Source organism: Sminthopsis crassicaudata, chromosome 2, assembly GCF_048593235.1.
Source record: "Sminthopsis crassicaudata isolate SCR6 chromosome 2, ASM4859323v1, whole genome shotgun sequence".
Taxonomy (NCBI): domain Eukaryota; kingdom Metazoa; phylum Chordata; class Mammalia; order Dasyuromorphia; family Dasyuridae; genus Sminthopsis; species Sminthopsis crassicaudata.
The window spans coordinates 264,153,806-264,174,408 of NC_133618.1; the positions used below are offsets into that span (position 1 = coordinate 264,153,806).

The following is a 20,603-nucleotide window of genomic DNA, read 5'->3' on the forward strand; positions in this document are numbered from 1 at the left end:
ATAGTATGGTGAAGAGGATGGAAGTCAGATCAGGAATTAGAGTGAGTTGAATGATAAGAGAAGAGACAGATCATATTTTATATTTCTTTTTCAAACGACTTTATTGGTTGTAGGACATGTGCCATATGGAAATAATGGTTCTGTATACAATCTTTTGATCCCAGCCCTAAAATGAGGCAAAAGTCTTTCTAACTGTTCCATTAGTTTTCATTCTAGAGCTCTTAGCTGATTCCTTCAGGAGAGCTGAAAATCAGTCATAATATGCTTCTTTGAACATTTATCAGATGACATTTGTGAATCTGTAACAAGTTGAGCTTGGAGGAGTTTAGTTGTCTGGGTATAAAAGGGACTAAGATAAGCCATATAGTCTTATTGTTGATGCATTTAATTGTAGTTCCTTAATTTTATAAAACTGAGTGTGCTAGTGCTCTATCCTTTGTGTAATGATGGTGAATGGATGTTAATGAAGTACTAATAGATTGACTTGGGGTGAGTGATCCAAAATAACTAGTTCAGATGAATTCAGCAGAAAAACTGGATGAAGAATCTATAAAAGCAAATGACAGAAATAAAGTTTTGAAATGAACATGGAAAATGATAAAGGGGAAGTGATAAAAGCCAGAAGAACCTGGAAGATAGTAGAGCTCACCTTTCAAAATGTAAAAAACGCAGAAGGATCACTTCTTACTCCTCATATTTCTCATGTCCCATCAGCACTTGCTCTGGTCTAGACCAAATTGTTGTTGTTCATTCTTCATTTTAGAAGAGGACCAATTGTAGTACAGAGTGATGAATTGATTTCCATGTGAATTGAATTAAAATGAGGCACTCTCTTCCAGATTCAGCAAAGCCTTTTTGTCTTGTCCAGATCAAATAGTGAAATAGTTGTGATCGCTTTTAGCACACTATTCACCACTCCTTTGGTGCCTCTCCAGTTCTGTTCCCCTCTTTGCTCTTCTGCCCCCTTCACTGTCTTCAAGTTGATTTCCTATCCCTTGCTCCATTCATGCAAGGACATTCTATCCTTTAGGCTTTAACTATATAACCTAATAAACTAATCCAAATTATAAATTAAAAGTGCCAAAATGTTAACATGTTATGATTGCTAGATAACAGGTTTAAAATTTACATACAGGACTTTGTATACATAAAAAATTTTAAGGACTAACTGTAAAGGTGGAAATGTTTGGCAATGTGCCAGTGGAACTCTTTTGGGGCAAATGGAGGGTTATGGTCCCCTTAGATTACATACCTGTAGGTGGCCCTATGTTGTATGGAAAATTGCTTTTGTTGTAATATTTATTCAATAGAAACAATAAATAAAGTCAAAAGCATTTATTAAGCACTTACTATATGCCAGTCACTGTGCTAAGTTCTAAGAGTACAAAAGAAGGAAAAGACAGTGTCTGCTCTCAAAGAACTCACAATCTAATGGTTAGAGATAGACTCAACAGATGAGAGGTCATGTAAAATTTAGGGAGGTCATTTCCCTGTAGGTTCATAGTAGTGATAAGATTAACCTGTGACATGAGTCACTTCTGTTTAACAATTGCCCATTTGTCACTTTTTAGCATATTAGAGAACTAATGAGCACTGACTAGAATTGAGAAAGGTCAATTGTCAAGGGAGAGATCAATTGCCAAGGCAGTCTTCCTTTACCTTCTATATGTCAAATTCCACTTCAGATCCTTGTTAACCCTAGAAATGGTATTTGGAAGGGAAATGGTTGTTCTTTAGATTAAGGATATCCCTGTGAAGGACTACAAGGAGATCTTTCAGTGCCCAGATAGATACTGAGGTAAAGGCAGAGGTATATGCAGGTAAATATTTAATAATCAATTCATCTCCTACAAACATATATGTGAAATACTTTTAAATTTAATCTGCCTTATTGCCATTTACTTCACCACTTTCCTAGGTCTTGACAATCAATAAAATAATAAATCAAGCTCTGATTTATGGCATTCATTGATTTTCAAAGTACAAGTACAGTGAAAATTTAATGGCTCTCAAGAGCTGGTACAAACTGGATTCAGCTGGAATTTGGGGCCATATGAGGATGGAAGCAGAGGTCCAATTTATTCCAGAGTTTCTTAGGCCATCTCATACTATCTCTAGAAGGTATATGGACTTCTTGCATACTCAGCTAATTTTCTTTTTCCAAAGTCATTATTTTCTAAACACCCTCCTGAAAATGAGCTAAAACCAAATAGCTTTAAGGTAAAAAATAGTCACATTCACCTTGTATCCACTTCCCCCTTGTGATCTCACAGACACATGTAGCCCATTGGAAAGTTGTTGCCATAATAAACTAGATTTCACAAAGTCAAACTATCTGGGTTATCACATCAATGCTACCACAGCTGTCCACAACAGCCATAGCTCTAAAACTTACATATGTTTGCCTTTAAGGGTACAATATGGCTTTGTCTGATAATTTGGGAAGAGATGGGGGAAGGGGAATTTCCCTGTTGGGATTAGGACTCATTGTAATAAGAATGAATGCTTTGGTAATGGTGGACATCAATTTTGTTCCAGTGGACTTATTTTGAGATTTCTAGAGGTCTTTGCATTTTCTTCTGAAGCCCAATCCTAGAAAGTGTGTCTGAAAAACAACAAAATTCATGATCCTACAAAAAATTAGAGATAGGGAAAGGGATGAAACCTTGGGAGGTAGCTGATATTCAGGATCTAACCAGCCTAGTTCAAGTACTGATGATTGTCCTAAAAGCACCCCCCCCCCTTGCTGGGGGAAGAGGGTGGAATAGAGCTGAGTTCCCATTCACAATTCCTTTAAACAAGATCTGTGATATGCTTCAATTGAATCCTAATGGGGAAATTCAGAAAAAGTCACCGTGAGTCCTTTGTCTAGCCTAAATTGGTATGGGGAAACAGAGAAGCAGATTGGCAGGGAAAGATGGACAGAGAAGTCTGCAGACACTGGGCAATGAGAAGGACTCAACTCACACCCAGTGAGAGGCTATACATCAGCATAAAAGGAAGCCTCAGACTTATTTCAGGGAACAGCAGTAGGGATTATAAACTGTCAGCTTTGCCACCCACTACCCACTGCCAGTTCACTGATCTAGGGCAGAGTGAAAAAGGGACCTTCTCATGATAGTGACTGTATTCTTAGGTAGAGAAGACCTGGACAATGTACTGAGAAAGAGGAAGCTTTTCTAGAAGCCAGAAACTACAATAGTAGCAACAGATGTGTGACTCAGACCTTAGGTATGAATTTTAGTTCCAGCATCAAGTCCAGCTTGCAGAACAACCAAAGTAGGAAACTTAGAACAAAGAGAAGTCTACAGTTTTACCATTTTGAACCAACAGAGTTTTCCAGCCATCTGATAGAGGTAGAATCTAGTAGCAGTTTACTTTAAGACCCAAACCCAGATCAAGAACTTGCAGAACTAAGAGTGAAGGGCAGCAATAAGATTTTTTTTCTTGGATAAAACTATTTGGAGAACACTGAACACTTGCAAGTCTTCAGTCTGTCCCTGAGATATTTGAATTCATAAATAACCCTTAGTACTTCAGGAAAGCTGCAACAAGACCTTCCCTCCAGATGTGAGGTAGAATCTAGGCCTAATATCAAGTTCAAAATCTGGAAGCAAGCTAGAGAAAATTGGTAAAACAAAACAAAACAAAATAACCTTCCACTATAGGGAACTATTATCATGGCATGGATATTCAAGATAAGCATGTAGAAAAGAATGTTTCTAAAGCAATTCTATGCAAAGCCTCAGAGAAAAACAGAGCTTGGGCAAAAATTCAAGTAGAATTCCTAAAAAAGATGAAGCAGGAATTTTATTTTATTTTATTTATACATTTTTTGACAGTATATATGGATGAGTAATTTTTTTTTATAACATTATCCCTTGTATTCATTTTTCCAAATTATCCCCTCCCTCCCTCTACTCTCTCCCCTTGATGACAGGCAATTCCATACATTTTACATGTGTTACAATATAACCTAGATACAATATATGTGTGTCCCATTTTCTTGTTGCACATTAAGTATTAGATTCCGAAGGTGTAAGTAACCTGGGTAGATAGACAGTAGTGAAGCAGGAATTTTAAAAAGAGCTAAAGATGTTTTTTAAATGAATGAAAGGGCCTGATGAGGAAAAAAAATGGAAAAGAAATGGAATCTATTAAAAAAAAAAGAATTGGAAAGGGAATGAACAGTTTGGCATAAGAGAGTTATAAAATTTTGCCAAAGTAACAAACTCCCTGAAAATTTGAACGGGTCAAATAGAAGCCAATGACTTCTTCATGAGGCAACAAGAAATATTGAAACGGGGCAGCCAGGTGGCGCAGTGGATAGAGCACCAGCCTTGAAGTCAGGAGGACCTGAGTTCAAATCTTGTCTCAGACACTTAACACTTCCTAGCGGTGGGACCCTGGGCAAGTCACTTCACCCCAAGTGCCTCAGCAAAAAGCCAAAAAGCCAAAAAAAAATTGTAATAATAAAAATAAATAAAAAGGGAGAAAAACCTGTCAAACTTATAGCATGAAAACAATGAGGCTGGGACTGGCTATTATTCAAAACATAGTATTAACACAACATGGAAGCAAAAAAAAAAAAAAAAAAGAATTATAATAAACTGTACATACTCATATGTCTTCTTTTTTAAGTAAAGGAATCTCCTCAAATGGGGATTGTATTACTGATTTACATTATGTAATAATACATTATGTAATAAAAGAATCCAATCCCATGAGGGGTTTGACCCCATCACTTAGCCTTATTTCTTTCTGCTGGTAGAATTTCATACATCTGTAAGATCATCAAATGAGTCATAGCATTTCAAAAGGTGAAAAAACAACAGTTACAATGTCCAAGAATATTGTCTATGTAGAACACCATGATTGCCTACTACTAAGTGTCAGGGGAAGTATTAGAACCCAGGTCTTTTGGTTACATGTCAAGCATCTTGATTGTATCTTCTCTATGGATACTTTCTTTCTACCAGTAAACTACTTTTCTACTAGAAAACCATGATGACAATGAAAGGGTATTTTGTCACGAGCCCTTTGATGGCAGCAGAGAGTTGTGAACCAATGTCATCGCAACTCAGCAATTGAGAGATGAGTCTGAGCTATCTCAGAAAGCAGTTGTGCTGAATTGAAACAAAAGATATGCCTCTGAGTTTACATTTCAAGCTGGTGATGTCTAAGGGTCCTTTTCAAGCTCTAGCAGCTTATGATTCAAGAACAGATTTCATGATTCACTAACAATTCTGACCAAAGACTTGTGAATGAAATGAGGATGGCACAATCTATGTAAGCCCACTGATAAGGGAATAAAAAGCAAACAGGGATGTGAAAGTCAGCCAGGAGAGAATTTAGATTCTGAAACATCTGTGGAAAGCAAATCGGGGATTAGCAACACTGTTCATTGGCCAGAGAAACTGATATCATTGCCATTCTGCCAAGTAATCCAACCAATCCCTGGTAACAGGGGTAGCCATGTCATATTTCCATTGGCCAATAGACAGAGTAGCTGTTGTCTCCATGGGTGCCTAGGGAATTAATACAAGGGCTTGTGTGCCTAAAGCCTATGGCTTTTAGCTCCTATGGGAGCCAATTCTCTTTTTCCAGTCTATCGGAGCAGAAAAGCAAGGGCTCTCAGCGCATATGTCCAAACCTTGGCTCTTCCTGCACTATGTCCCACTCTGGAAGCTGTCTCCCGGACACGCAGGATACCAAAACTGAAAGATAAAGTAAACAGTCTGCAAGAGTATGACAAGGCTTCTCATTAAACAAAACATTTTCATTGCATTTCCTTCCCTTCCTCTGTGAATATTTGTGTTAAAGTATTTTGGCTCACTGAGCATCATCATCATCATCATCATATCTGGGATTTGCATAGTCCTATAAGGTTTGCAAAGGACTTAAAATACATTATTGCATTTTATCCTCATCACAACTCTGTGAGGTAGGTGCTATTATCATCATTTTATAGATAAGACAATTGAAGCTGAGAAAGTGTAAGTGACTTTTGCAGTATTCCATAGATAAGAACCTGAGACAAGTTTTCCAACTCCAAGGCTGGGTTTTTATCCACTGTATCACCTTCTTCGTTGTTCAAACCTTTTCCAGTTGTGTCCAATTCTACATGATTCCATTTGGGGTTTTCTTGACAGAGATACTAGAGTTGTTTGCCATTTCCTTCTCTAGTTCATTTTACAGATGAGGAAACTGAGGCAAATGGTTAAGTGATTTGCCCAGGGTCTCACATTCTGAAGCCAGATTTGAACTTATGAAAATGAATCTTCTTGACTCCAGGACCTCACTCTATCCACTGAGTCACTTATGCCAATAACCTGGAAACCCCTGAAGTCATGACTTCTCATCTTGACTTTGTTATATGATTCCGCAAAAGCTGATGAATACTCCTATTCTCCAGTGTAGAATTAGAATAATAGTCACAGGGTTCTAAGATACCTGAGGGAGCAGCTGGGTAGCACTCATTTTCACGAGCTCAAAATTGGCCTCAGATAGTTTTAGCTCTATCATTCTCAGCAAGTTACTTAACGTGTTTGCCTGAGTTTCCTTATCTGTAAAATGAATTGAAGAAGGAAAAGCCAAAACAGTGCAATATTTTTGTTAAGAAATTCCCAAATGGTGTCATGAAGATTTAGACATAACTGAAATGACTGAACAATAACAAGACAAAGTCAACTAATTCAATCTGGATGTCAGAACATCCTTTAAAAGAAGTTCAATAAGTGGTCACAGATCCTAACTGAAGAGTTTAAGAAATGGGGAACTGAGGAAACATGGAAAAAAATAATTGATTTGTAGTCAGAGAACTTCATTCCTACTTCTGCTGCTGAAGATCTTTCCGTTTCTTAATGTATATAATTGACTGCCTCTCAAAGCAGACCCTATTTTATGGTTCTTATCATTTGGAATCTTTTCCTCATATCAAGCTAAATTCCGCTTCACTGCAACTTCCACCACTTTGCTCTGGGGTCAAGTAAAATCAGTCAGCCATTCAAAAAGCATTTATTAAGTAGCTACCATGTTCCAGGCTATAAGAACCTGTCCTTTTTCCCTTTTTTTTTTTTTTTTTTTTGAGGAGTTATAGATGCATAAAAGAGAGCATAGGATAGTGTACAGAAACCTGTCCTTGAATTCAGGAAACCTAGTTTAGTTTAAATCCAGTCTTTGTATCCTTAAGTAAGTCACTTAGTTTGTTATTGCCCCCAGGCATTTATCTAAAATTATATCCATCCTTTTCTCTTCTTTAACACTAGTACTACGCTGATACAAGCTTTTATCACCTCATACTTGGACATTTGCAATCTCCAGGACCAAATATAAAACATTCTGTTTGACTTTTAAAATTCTTTCTAATCTGGCTCCTTTTTAGTCTGCCAATCTTTTTTACTTTTCTACTCTCTTCCACACATTCTACAATCCAGTGAGACTGAATTCTTTCACTATTGCTTAGAAAGACTGTCTCATGTCTAAAATGTTCTTCCTTGTCTTGACCTCTAAAATCCCATTTTTGGCAAGAAGTCTTTATCATTCCCCCTGAATGACAGTGTCTTCCTTCTATTGATTGTCTCCAATTTATTCTGGACAAATTTTGCTCACATAAGGTTGTTTTCATTATGTTTGCCCCACTGAATGGTGAACTTTTTGAGAACAAGGACTGTTTTTGTCTTTTTTTTTTTTTTGTATCCCTAGGGCTTAGCATGGCCCTGGAATGCAGTAGACACTAAATAAACATTTGTTGACTTGGATTTATTGACTTAAGTCCCTTACCAACAACTCCCTACAAAGATGAAAATCATAAGTTTAGTTTAAAAAAGTAAAATATAAAAATATGCTAGGAACATTTTTGATGAGGATTATACATATGAAATCAATCCCTTCCCTCAAATAGCTTTCATTCTACTTGGCAGAAAAGGGGAAAGTTCTGATTGTTTTATATAAAAGACCTTTAAACCTTGAAATATATTATGTCATCTTCTCTTATTCAGGCAAAACACCTCCAATTCCTTCAATTGATGTTATGTAACCATGCAAAGTGACCTTGCCACCATGTCATTCTTTGGATTTCCTCTGGCTTGCCAATAGCGTAACTAAAATGCGTCATCCATAAATGTACTCAAGACTCCAGATCACAGTGGGTCATAGAGTGTGTTTTGGATGTACCAGTAAATCAGGCACAAATGTCCTTTATATGCCTCTGCTCCACATCTGTTCTGGCCAGAGCAGAAGAAAACAAAACTATAATCTTTCTCTTTCTATATGCTATACACTGTACTTCTACTTTGAGCTTCCTTTTCTGTGGAATGAGATTGATCATGGCCCTGTTTCACCAATTATAGAGACATGCTCTTTGGCAGAGAATTAAGAAAAATAAGTTTAGAAACATAAACCTGAGGATATTATTTAGTTCATCCCCCTCATTGTGTGCTGCTTCTCTGATCCCTTGTATCATCCACTCTCTTTTCTATCTTTTCTCCACTATTGCTCCTTGTGAATCATCTCCTTTTTATTCCTCTTTGAGAGGATGAAGAAAAAAGGATTGGACCTTAAGATAATGAAATAGATAGTTGTTAACTTTGGGGATCAAAAGAAAGACAGCAATGTGTTGAGTGGGAACAACACTAGTTTTAGCATCAAAACTTATGGTAAAATTCAATTTTTTGTTACTTGGGACCAATAATAACATTTGACATTTATAGAATACATTATATATGTAGTATCTCAACTGAGACTCATAACACACTTGTTAAGGCAAGTACCACAAGTATTGTTTTCTCCATTTCACAATGAGAAAACTGAAGTTCAGAAAAGTTAAATTATTTTTCTCTGAGATACCTAAGGGAATTTAAAACTAAGCAATAGTAAGATTTGAAACTAAGTTTTCCTAAGTTTAAAATGTACTCGCTATTGCCATTCTGTCTTTCATACTACCTATGTGCCCATGTAACATTGTTAAAGTTACTAACCCTCCCTAGGCGATTAGAGGACTGTTTTCTTTAATTTCCAATCTCTTTTAATTCTAGATCCAATGATTCTTAAAGACCTTAGTCCTGGGTGAAACAATCCTTACATTGTATAAAATGGCTTTTGGCTTTATAACCACTCCAAGGCTGAATATGTGCCCAATGAAAATGGAAGTTTTCTGAGAATCTACTTAAATATATATGTTGTAAAAAGCCTTTAGGGGCTTAGAAGTTCTGAGGCATTATGTTTGGTATAGCAGAGGGTCAAAGAGATGAGTTGTCTTAAGTTGGTAACAACTTCCCCAGCTGGGAATTCGAATGAGTCTTGGCAAAGGTGGGGCACCATAGTAATAGTCAGTTTTGAGACCAATAAACCTTGTTTGGAAAACAAACAAACCAACAGAACTTGATGGAAATGTTGGGAATTCCAGCTATTATATCTAAGAACAAATAGTAGAATTATCTTAAGTATAGAGGGGTATGATATTTTTAAGAAATATCACCAATTCAATATGACTTCAGATTGCACTCATAAAATTAGCAAATTGAATTGAACTAAAACATTGAGCAGGTATACAAGGCTACCTAACAGAACTACTTTCAAAGCAAAATGGAATTGGTTTATGCGCGGGGGAGCAGGGAGATCTTTTCCTAGAATTCAATGACAAAGAGTCCTTGTTTGATATATGAGACTGGAGGTTGTGGATTATGATTTGGTATATTCCTAGAAAAATCATCAGGTCATCATGTTCTCTCATCTTTCATAGACTGAGAGAGGTACATATATACACTAATCCAAGGAGATTGAATTCCACATGATCACATCTCCCAACAGCTTCTCAAAGCTGGTGCTTAGGAGGGAGGGAGGGAGGGAGAGAGAGAGAGAGAGTGAGAGAGAGAGAGAGAGAGAGAGAGAGAGAGAGAGAGAGAGAGAGAGAGAGAGAGAGAGAGAGAGAGAGAGAGAAAGGAAGAGGTGAAAGGGATGGAGAGACAGAGAGACAGAGATTGTAAAAATCAAATTGCTTCTTACTACTTCAACTAAGCAGATTCTTAAACCAAAACTATCATTACAGTCTTAACAGAAGAGGTAGGTATTGATTTCAGGTTAGTGATAAACAAATTGTTCTGCTTATTTCCATGATGACTTTTAAACATATTTTCCATGTGTTTAATATAGATTTGGGAAGAAATAGTTTTAATATCTTTAATTACATATTTGTAGTTGGTATGAAGTTTTTTGTTTCTGCTATTTTCATATTTATTTGAGTATTTTGTCCAGAATGCTAAGCAATTCAATGTTAATATCTTCATATTACTTTTACATGTATTTTACTTCCTGCTTTTGTCTCATATTTGCCAGTGCATTTTGTCAGGTTTTCCCAAATCTAAGGGTGAACACACTCTCAATAGTGAAGACAGGATGTAAGCATAGTCTACCATTAGTATCCATGCAAAAAAAAAAATAAAAAATCACTTCAGTAATGCTCTCCAGATGAGCACTGCCAAATTGGGCTTTAATAGTAGACATTACAGAATCTCAGGAAATGTATTCAGCGCCAATGACAGACCTAAATAAAAATGTGAGCTGGCTAACTTTATCTTCATACACAAACTATCTTCTTTTCTACTAGGATGGGTTTTCCTTTTTCCTAAGTCACCAAATCTCATATAATTATCCTGGTTGCCTAGAACTAACTAGTCCCCACTTTAGGTTTGTTCTGACTTTCAGAATCCTATCTTTCAGACTAATCTTCATTACAAAAATTAACATGTTTCATTCCTTGCTCTCTATGATGTTCAAGTAGGTATTATTGTGTTTTCTTTACCTAAAAATGTTTATCACATCCAAATTCAAATGACAAAACTACTTAAGCATTTCAGGCATTATAGCTATCAACAAATCAAGTCAACAAGCATTTATTGAGGACAGCAAGGTGGCCTAGTGGACAGAACTGATCCTGGAGTCAGAAGGACTTGAATTCAGATCAGACTTCAGAAACTGACAATTGCTAGTTATATGATCCAGGGTGAGTCACTTAACCCTGATAGCCTCAAAAAACACAAACAAAAACTGTTTTCCTGGTCACTAAACTTTAGGTGAGGAATGTTGCCCCTATCTTATACTTATTAGTTTAGCTCCTTCTCACATATACAAAAGACCATCACAAAATGAATAAACCCATTTATTCAAACTTAAAGCCAAAAATAGAGAAGTATACAAATTAGAATACACCAGAAAACACACAGAGTGAAGGAACATTTCCACTGGGAGTAAGAATCTCAACTAAAACTAAAAGTGAAGCCCTAATCTTACCCAAGTAGAAATTCCCTGATAGGAAAGCACGCTAGTAATAAGAGACATACTGAAAAGCTACTACTAGTTTCAATGTCTGTCTATCTATCTCTCTACTTGTCTAGAGTTGGTCCTGAAGCGTCTCTCAAAGAACTTTTTCAACTTTATGTTTCTAGGATCTACCTGGCAAATTCTTTTAAATTATTGAATGAAATTTAATCCCTTTACCTAGACATTGTAATGGCATTTTCTATCAATCTGGAACCAACCTACCTTAAAGCATAAGGCTTGAATTGAGATCTGTTACACATGTGTAATATCATTTCATCTGCACACAAATCATTTTAGAAATGAAGAGACTGAGACTGAGAGGTTAAATGATTTGGCCACTATCACACAACTAGTTAGCTTCTGAAGTAGCATTCAAATTCAGAGCTTCTAGTATTACTTCAAGTTCAGTTTCCTAACTACTATGTCCACCTAGCTGACACATATGGTATAGTGAAAAAAATATGCCATATTGAAAAAATCAAGCTAAAAGATACAAATATCTATATTAACACAATGTATTATACAAATATAAATTATTGTTATAATTTGACTCTGGAAATCCTTGCTACTACAGGTTCAAAAAGGAGATTTTTAATTAACAATAATTATACAATTATGACCAGAGATTCCATCTGTTACATTCTCTACCAACAGAGTAGTTAAGAGTAACAAATCAAATAGTACTATATTTAATTAGGAAAGCATAGCAAAATTGATAACAAGGGAAACCAAGTAGGAGAATCTTCTCAGCATCCCCATATACACAGGGGCATACTCTCTCCCACATTTGTGTATTACTAGGAAGGAAAACAATCCTCAGAAAGCTAACACTCATAGGTGAATAAATATTGTATCAAGGCTAAGACCATAATTTCATCTTCTGTCAATTAGATCTGCCTTGCTGCTTCTTGTATTTCCTCCTGAAACTGCTTTGGCACAATCCCAAATCCCCCTTACTTTTACCTCTCCATTCACCTCTTCAGCTGTTCTTCTATTCTGCCCCTGGAGTTCTTTTCCATTTGCTATTCTTTGATGAGTTGCTGCTGCTATTGCTGTTATAATCTACTGTAATTGTGAATAGATAAAATAGACTTTATCTTTCTGCAGAAAAAGAGGCATTCATATTATTGCTCTTTCAAGCAATTTCTTTTGATAAACACACATACAAGTATAACCAACAAAATTTTAGCTCTTTTTATTATTCAGGTCCAAAGTCACTATGGCCAGCCCATGAAAAGGGTTTTCAGATAGCAGCCAAGACTTTTTCTTTCTTGGTGGTGCCCAACCTAAAGTTTTTTCCATCCCTCACCCATACAAAATTAGGTTAAGTGAATTCTTTTGAATTTCCCTCATGCCCTTCACAGCTAGTTCCAAGGATGATGCAAATTACTCAAAAATTTCACTAAACCTCATGGAGGCACTTAGCAATACTGGAAGCTTAGTGTGTGGTTTAAAAAAAATCTATATATTTTTAATTGACTGATTGGAAAGAAGAAATTAGAATCCCTTGCATTTCTGCTGCTATGTCAGAGGACCCTATAGCTATTAGTGAAAAGAGGATGGATCTAATTATTATAATACTTGTGTTTGGGTCCCTACTCTCATACTTGCTAATTAGTAACCCTGGTAAAAATAATTTAAAATCTTTTAGCCTTTGTTTACTCATCTACAAAATTGGAACAATAAACTTTTTATTTTTATTTATTTATTTTCAGTAGAAACCATTGAAGTTTATTGGTGTTCACAATGTAGCAAACACCCTTACAAGTCAACCATCAATCTGACCACGAAAGAAAGGACCCAACATACAATCGCCAGAGGAAAGAACAAAAAACAAAACACAAAACAAAAACACAAAGTCAAAAAGAAACAAAAATAAGAAACCAAACAGGGTTGGGTTGGGGGTGGGCAAGGGAAGAGAAATGAAAATAAAACCTAATTGATGTATTCCTTGGGCAAGAGCTGAACTAGAGATGCACACAACTAGCAGCAACAATTGTGAGAAAGGTACAAGGCAAACAGCTTTTTCTATTAATTACTCTGTAGGTATTTTTTTGTTTTCAATATTAAAAACATTTACTATGGTGGGTAATAAACTTTTTATTATTGTCTTCCTAGAGGTATTGTGAAGAAAGCACTTAAGCTTCAAAGTACCAGATAGTATAGGGTCCTAGAAAATATAATTTGAAGTTGAAAAGTACCTTAGAATTCATCTGCTCCAACATTCTCATTTCACAGATGAGGAAACTGAATTCCAGTGAAATTAAGGCCTTAACCGAGTTCACATAGTAAGTATCAAAGGCAGAATTTAGACTCAGCTTTTCTGATTCTAGATAGTATTTCTTTAAACAAAGTGCAACTTTGCTCATCTGTAAAACTAGGGAATTGAAATAGTTAACCCTAGAGTATCTTTCAATTCTAACATTCTGTAACTTAATTGTCACATTTTGGTCTAACCTAGGATCTCACAATCATTCACCAGGTCCAAAATAACTAATTTATGCATGAATTTTAAATTATTTTAGCTTTTTCTTTTCAAAATATATGCATAGTTTTTAACAGTCACTCCTACAAAACACCATGTTCGTTTTTTTCTCCCTCCCTTCCCTCTACCCCCTTCCTTAGACAGCAAGCAATTCAATATATATCAAATGTATAATTCTTCTATACATATTTCCATAATTATCATGCTGCAAAAGAAAAACCAAATCAAAAAGGAAAAAAAAATGAAAAAGAAAACAAAAAGCAGGCAAACAACAATAAAAAAGATGAAAATGCCATGTTGTGATCCACATTCAGTCCCCACAGTCCTCCCTCTGGATGCAGATGGCTTGGTCCATCACAACTCTATTGGAATTGGCCCAAATCACACACTGTTGAAAAGAGCCACATCCATTAGAATTGATCATTGCATAATCTTATTGTGGCTTTGTAAAATGCTCTCTTGGCTCTTCTCACTTCACTTAGCATCAGTTTATGTAAGTTTCTCCAGGCCTTTCTGAAATCATTCTGCTGTTTCTTATAGAACAGTAATATTCTGTAACATTCATAAACCATAACTTATTCAGCCATAGGCACCCACTCGGTTTCCAGTTCCTTGCCACTATAATAAGGACTGCTACAAACATTTTTATACATGATCTTTTAGAACATACCTACTTCCTAAATGAATTTTTGCTTTTGGCTTGGAAGGAGGAGGGAGAAATCAATCTAAAAGCCTTGATGACAGGATGAAAGCAGATTGACCTAGCAGTCTGCCTGGTCATTGACACTGTTATGAAGAGAAAAGTGAAAAGGGGGGGGGGAGGAGGGAATATCGAGTATTCTGCAACCTTTCTCTAGATAATTGCTGTGATGATCTAAGGGCAAATGAAAGTGACAGCCAATCTCACACTCTCACTTTAGGTGCTCTCAAGCAGGAAATGACATAGATGCAGCTGAATCACATTAGGTAAGATTTAAACATCGACAAATATGTGGAGTGGAGAGGAGACAGGGATTGGACTAAATAGAAAAAAGCAGAAGTCTGAATTCATCAATTTTTCTCTCCTCCATTCTCATTTCTAGGAATCCTCCCAGAGTTCCATCCTCATAATAAATTAACTTCCTGTTCTCTTGTGATATTATGGAAACCTGTAGGTACATAATCACAAAGGAGTTGTTTTTGGTTTGCTAACATATGTGACACCTGCAGCAGTCCCCAGACAGTTGTTCCAGACCTGAGGTTACTGTTCACTAATTTGTTATAACACCAAGCAAGGGAGTTGAGGGGGCTGTGGGTTGCTAGGGAAGCTATGTTGCTTTGACCATGCTCTTCTGCTACTTATTGTCTTTCAGAAACTTTCAACCACTCTCTAGTTGAAGAATAAACTTCCTGCCATTAGTTGAAGCTTCCCATAATGAGCCCTTCCCTCCTTCCTTGCTGCTTTTGTCTCTTTGGGACAATTGTCTCCATCTCCATCAAGCCAAAAAGAGATGACTTTTCTGTGTCTCCTCCACCTGGTAAAGATGTGAACATGCGGTCTGTCATAGAATATAATCTGTGAAAGTCTGACAGTTCCTTTCTTTTTTGGAGGGAAGGAGGCAGCAGAGTTATTAAACATTTTAATTTTGCACATATTGTATATATTTTTAAAAATTTTGTATATATTGCATATATAATTATATATATAATATATAGTATATATTATATATTTATTTGTATATATACATAATTGTATATATTATATATTTAATTTTGTATATATTGTATATATGTGTTATATATTATATTGTGAATATTGTATATATTGTAATATTGTATATATATATATATATATATATATATATATATATATATATATATATATATATATATATATGCTTTTCATCTTTACATCACAATTATTACCCACTCTGCCCCTGGAACTGTGCCAAACCATGGAGATACAGAGAAAAGTGAAAAAGTCATTGTCCTCAAGGACATTATAATTTAACAGGGGAAGATAACTATGTACAAATAAAAGATATACAGGATAAATTGAAGATCATCTCAGAAGGAAGGCTTTTAGCAGTAAAAGATACCATGCTAGAGAGAATGCTATGGAATTCCATAATGCCACAGGAGAATAGGGAAGATTCCCAGAAATGAAAATTGAGGGAGAGAATGCTAGCATTCTCCATTCAGATTCCATGCTGTGATAAAATGAACCAAAAGTAAGTTGTTAAATTAACAAAAGATTTACTTTGCTCTAACACTGCAAAGTTATACAACAAAGACAGGACAGTCAGATTTTTTGGAAGCAGTCTCCACTCATCTCCATATGGAAATCTATCTGATCACAGGGCAGGATATGAAGGACAAATGAACTTTCATGGTTTTTAGAAATCCACCGAATTACACAGCCACAGACTCCAAAAGACTAGGATTTTTCTTTTCTTTTCTTTTCTTTTCTTTTCTTTTCTTTTCTTTTCTTTTCTTTTTTTTTTTTTTTTTAATGCCCTTAGGTGATTAGAAAACTGCTTCAGTGAATCCTGGGCCAATCAGATCTGGGAGACTGGTTTGTCTCCTTTTAGGTAAAGTTAATCTCTGTTGCAGGAGGGAAGAGAAAGGATGGGTCAAACTCTTTATATAGTATTTTTTAAACAAGAAAATACTTCACATAATTTTCTTCTTTGTTCATCACAACAACCTTATGAAGAAAGTATGATAGGTATTATCCCCATCTATAGATGAGAAAACAGATTCTGGAATTAAGCATCATTGCCTATGATTACATAGCAAGTTAATATTGAGTGGAATTCATACTGAGATTTCTTCTGATTTTAAGTTCCATACTTCTACAATACCTTGAGCCACATCCTTGCTTTCTTATATCTAATATATAAAATTATATTATATATATACATATATATATATATATATATATATATATATATATATATATATATATATATATATATATATATATATATATATATATATATATGTACATACATACATATGGTCTATGAAAGTATCAGAGGTATCCATACCTTGGTGAAATTTTGGGAAGGGCAGAGGTAGACTTTTGCAGAGTCTATTCTACAGAACCTTTACAGCCATACAATTGACTGAAAGATGTAAAAAATATAAGGCCACTGTGTCTGTCATTTGTTGCCTTTTTTTCCCCCCCTTTTTCTGAGGCTGGGGTTAAGTGACTTGCCCAGGGTCACACAGCTAGGAAGTGTTAAGTGTGTCTGAGACCAGATTTGAAATCAAGTCCTCCTGAATTCAGGGCTGGTGCTCTATCCACTGCGCCACCTAGCTGACCCCATTTGTTGCTTTTTAAAAATAGCATTTGACCTGATAGAACAAAAGAATCTCAGAAGGGTGTTTTCTACTCATATATATGGACAATAGAATTGTCCATGCCAAATATTACCAGGAAGGTAATTAAAAAAATAATTATAACTCTTTATTGACAGTACATATGCATGGGTAATTTTTTACAACATTATCCCTTGCACTCACTTCTGTTCCAATTTTTCCCTTCCCTCCCTTTACCCCCTCCCCTAGATGGTAGGCAGTCTTATACATGTTAAATATATAAATAAATATATCCTACATACAATATATGTGTAAGAATCGAACAGTTCTCTTGTTGCACAGGAAGAATTGGATTCAGAAGGTAAAAATAACCTGGGGCAGGGGGAAACAAAAATGCAAACAGTTTACACTAATTTCCCAGTGTTCCTTCTCTGGGTGTAGCTGCTTCTGTCCATCATTGATCAATTGGAACTGAATTAGATCTTCTCTTTGTCGAAGATATCCACCTCCATCAGAATACATCCTCATACAGTATTGTTGTTGAAGTGTATAATGATTTCCTGGTTCTGCTCATTTCACTCAGCATCAGTTCATGTACCTCTCCAAGCAGGAAGGTAATTCTTATAAAGTTCTAATAAATAGGTTGTTGTTTTTGTTGTTGTTGTGTTTTTTTTTTTTTTGCTGATTATTTGAACATTTTGACTTCATAGATCAAAATGCAAATTTAAGCTATTCCAATAAGATGTCTCCCATACATATTTTAAGATTATATGAGACTTCTTGATAAATGCAATGAGACAAAGGTAAAACTTTATTCCTAAGATTCACTTATTATCACCAAGACAGAATTATGGATTATAGGCTTAGAGTAGGAAAGAAATCTTAGAAATCACCTGGTCCAATCTCTTTTTTGTTATCAATAAAGAAACAGATCCAGAAAGATCATGTGCTTTGTCTAAGGTGATGCAGATAATAAGTGGCAGGGCCAGGACTAGAACCAACTCCCTCTCTCTGTCATCAAAACATGGGAATGTATGATCACCAAAGATTTTCTCCATCAGCCTGGAGAGTATCCTGTGTAGAATCCAAAAGGAAATGGATTTCCTAGACATGATGAGATGCCACAAATGCTGGTTTCTTTTTAGTCTCAGTTAAAATCCCCTCCTCAGGAAACTTTTCCTGGTCTCATTTACTGCTAAAAGCCTTCCTTCTAAGATGATATCCAATTTATCTTGTATATCTTTTATTTGTATATGGCTGTCTTCTCTTATTCAATTATAATGTTCTGCAGTGACTTTTTCATTTTTCTCTGTATCTCCATGGTTTGGCACAGTTCCAGGGGCATAGTAGGTATTTAATAAATACTCATGTTAACTTGACTGAACATACATCAAGCCCTAGAATGTTCCAAAGCTTTCTCAATGAGATACGTGATCAATTAAAAGAGATCAGTTTAATATTTTAGTAGAATCAATGGCATATAAGATGCTTTAGTGTAGGAATTGTTTTGTTTTTGCCTTGTCATTTCCTGTGCCTACACAGTTCCTTACACGTGGTATGTATTTAATATTTGTTTAGTTGAATTAAGTCCATAAAGAAAATGACAAATGGATAAAATCTATGTACAGACTATGACAAGCAATGTGCTCATTATGTGGATATATTTATTTCCTCTTTGTTGCAGCTTTCCCATTTGCAAGAGTGGAATAATCATAACACTTATCTTTCAGGATTGTTGTGAGGACCAAATAATATAATAATTGTAAAATACTTAGTACAGTATCTTGAACATAGTAAGACTTAAGAAAATATTAGCTATTATTGTTGTTGTTGTTCTTATTTTTAACTAGAATTGAGTCCAGAACTGAAAAGGAGAAAAAGTCAGGATAGATGACTTGGAGAAATTGTGCAGTGTTTCTAGCAATCCCCAGCTGCTTGTTGTCACAAAGACTCCCTTTTTAAAAAACACTAATGTTCTTCCAGTGAAAGTTTATGCTGTGAATCACTGAACACCATAACCTTCAAGGAAAGAAAACTGTGGATAATACAAGGAACAACAGATAAATTTATGGTGAATATAAATAGGCTACAGAATATGCCAATGATTTGATTGTAAGACACAGAGACACAGAATCAGAAAAGGAGGTGGGCTGGACATATAGTTAGAGCAAAGGATAGCGAATATATAGATTCTGTTCCTCATTAATATCCACAAGAATGCTAAAAGATCTAGAAAAATGCTTCCAGCACATTGACTAGATCATTTTTGGAAGATCTCTAAGAGGATGTGGACAAGTATAGCATAAGATGGTAAGGCATGACTGGTTTGTGACGTTGACCTTTGTAATAAATATATATATGCTGATAAGATTAGCCAAAGAAATATTGACATATCACTATCAAATGAGCCACCAGACAAGGAGAAAAGTATTCACCAAAAGTTTTTGCCAATATCATGGTATTTATATCCCATGTAATGTCTGAATATTCTCTAAAATGGTGAGTTTCTCCAGATTCTCCCATTTGAGAATGACACTGTATTGACCACAGTAAGCACTGGGCTTTTCAATAAGATCAACGATAATTCAAAAGAGATTAGACCAACTATTAATACAGAAAAGCCAAGTGGATGATAAATTCATATAATCCATTACATTTTGGGGAATCTATTCCCAAACATATACTTAAACTACCTGCAGGCCACATCTGAACAGTCATAAACTACCATGCTAACTCACTGTCTCCACGTTTACCATTCTCTAATAATGTTTTTTCTTGTTACAAGATCATGCTAACTCATTCCTTTAAATGCTTTTTCTCCTTGTTCCTGTCATTCTCATCAATATTTTACAATATATTCCATACTCATAGTTACAAATATCCAGAGATTACCTAATCATGTCTATTTTACCAATTATAGTAGTCATGATAACAGGGAGTAATTGATATTACCCATTAAATCCCCATTAAATTGTGAGCTCATTGAGAGCAGGGATTAGTTCGGGTTATTTTTGGGAGGGAATGAATGACATTTCTTTTATTCCCTCAGCACAGTTCCTGGTACATAGTAGGTCCTTAATAATTACTAGTTTACTGACTAGACTTTTGTGAGCTCTCTTGAATTTGAAGGGCAACCATTTTCCTTTGGAGTATAACATACTGCTCTCTGCATAATATTAAAAGAAGTCAAAATGGCCTTAGCCCTTTGTATAGATGATGTATGGAGTATTTATAGAAAGATATCAAGAACTTCTAAGGATATGTAGGCATTCATGGATTGTAATCTACACTTGAGGAAGGAGTAACTATACTAATGATATCACGGATCCATCATCATCATTTATAGCCAGTTTCCTGGGAAACACCAAGGGAAAAACTCCTTAGTTTGCTCAAAAATTATAGAGATAAATAGTCTCAGACATTTCTGTATCTGTGAAGTCATCTCATCATACATCTGTATTAAGGATGGGCAACTCACATAAATTCTTCCCACCAA

General features: G+C 35.5%; 1 protein-coding gene across 1 annotated transcript in view; it reads right to left on the minus strand.

Moving 5' to 3' along the window:
* SCG5 (secretogranin V) overlaps window positions 1–20,603 on the minus strand; it is a 192,270-nt gene that overhangs the window by 170,814 nt on the left and 853 nt on the right. The window lies entirely within an intron of this gene.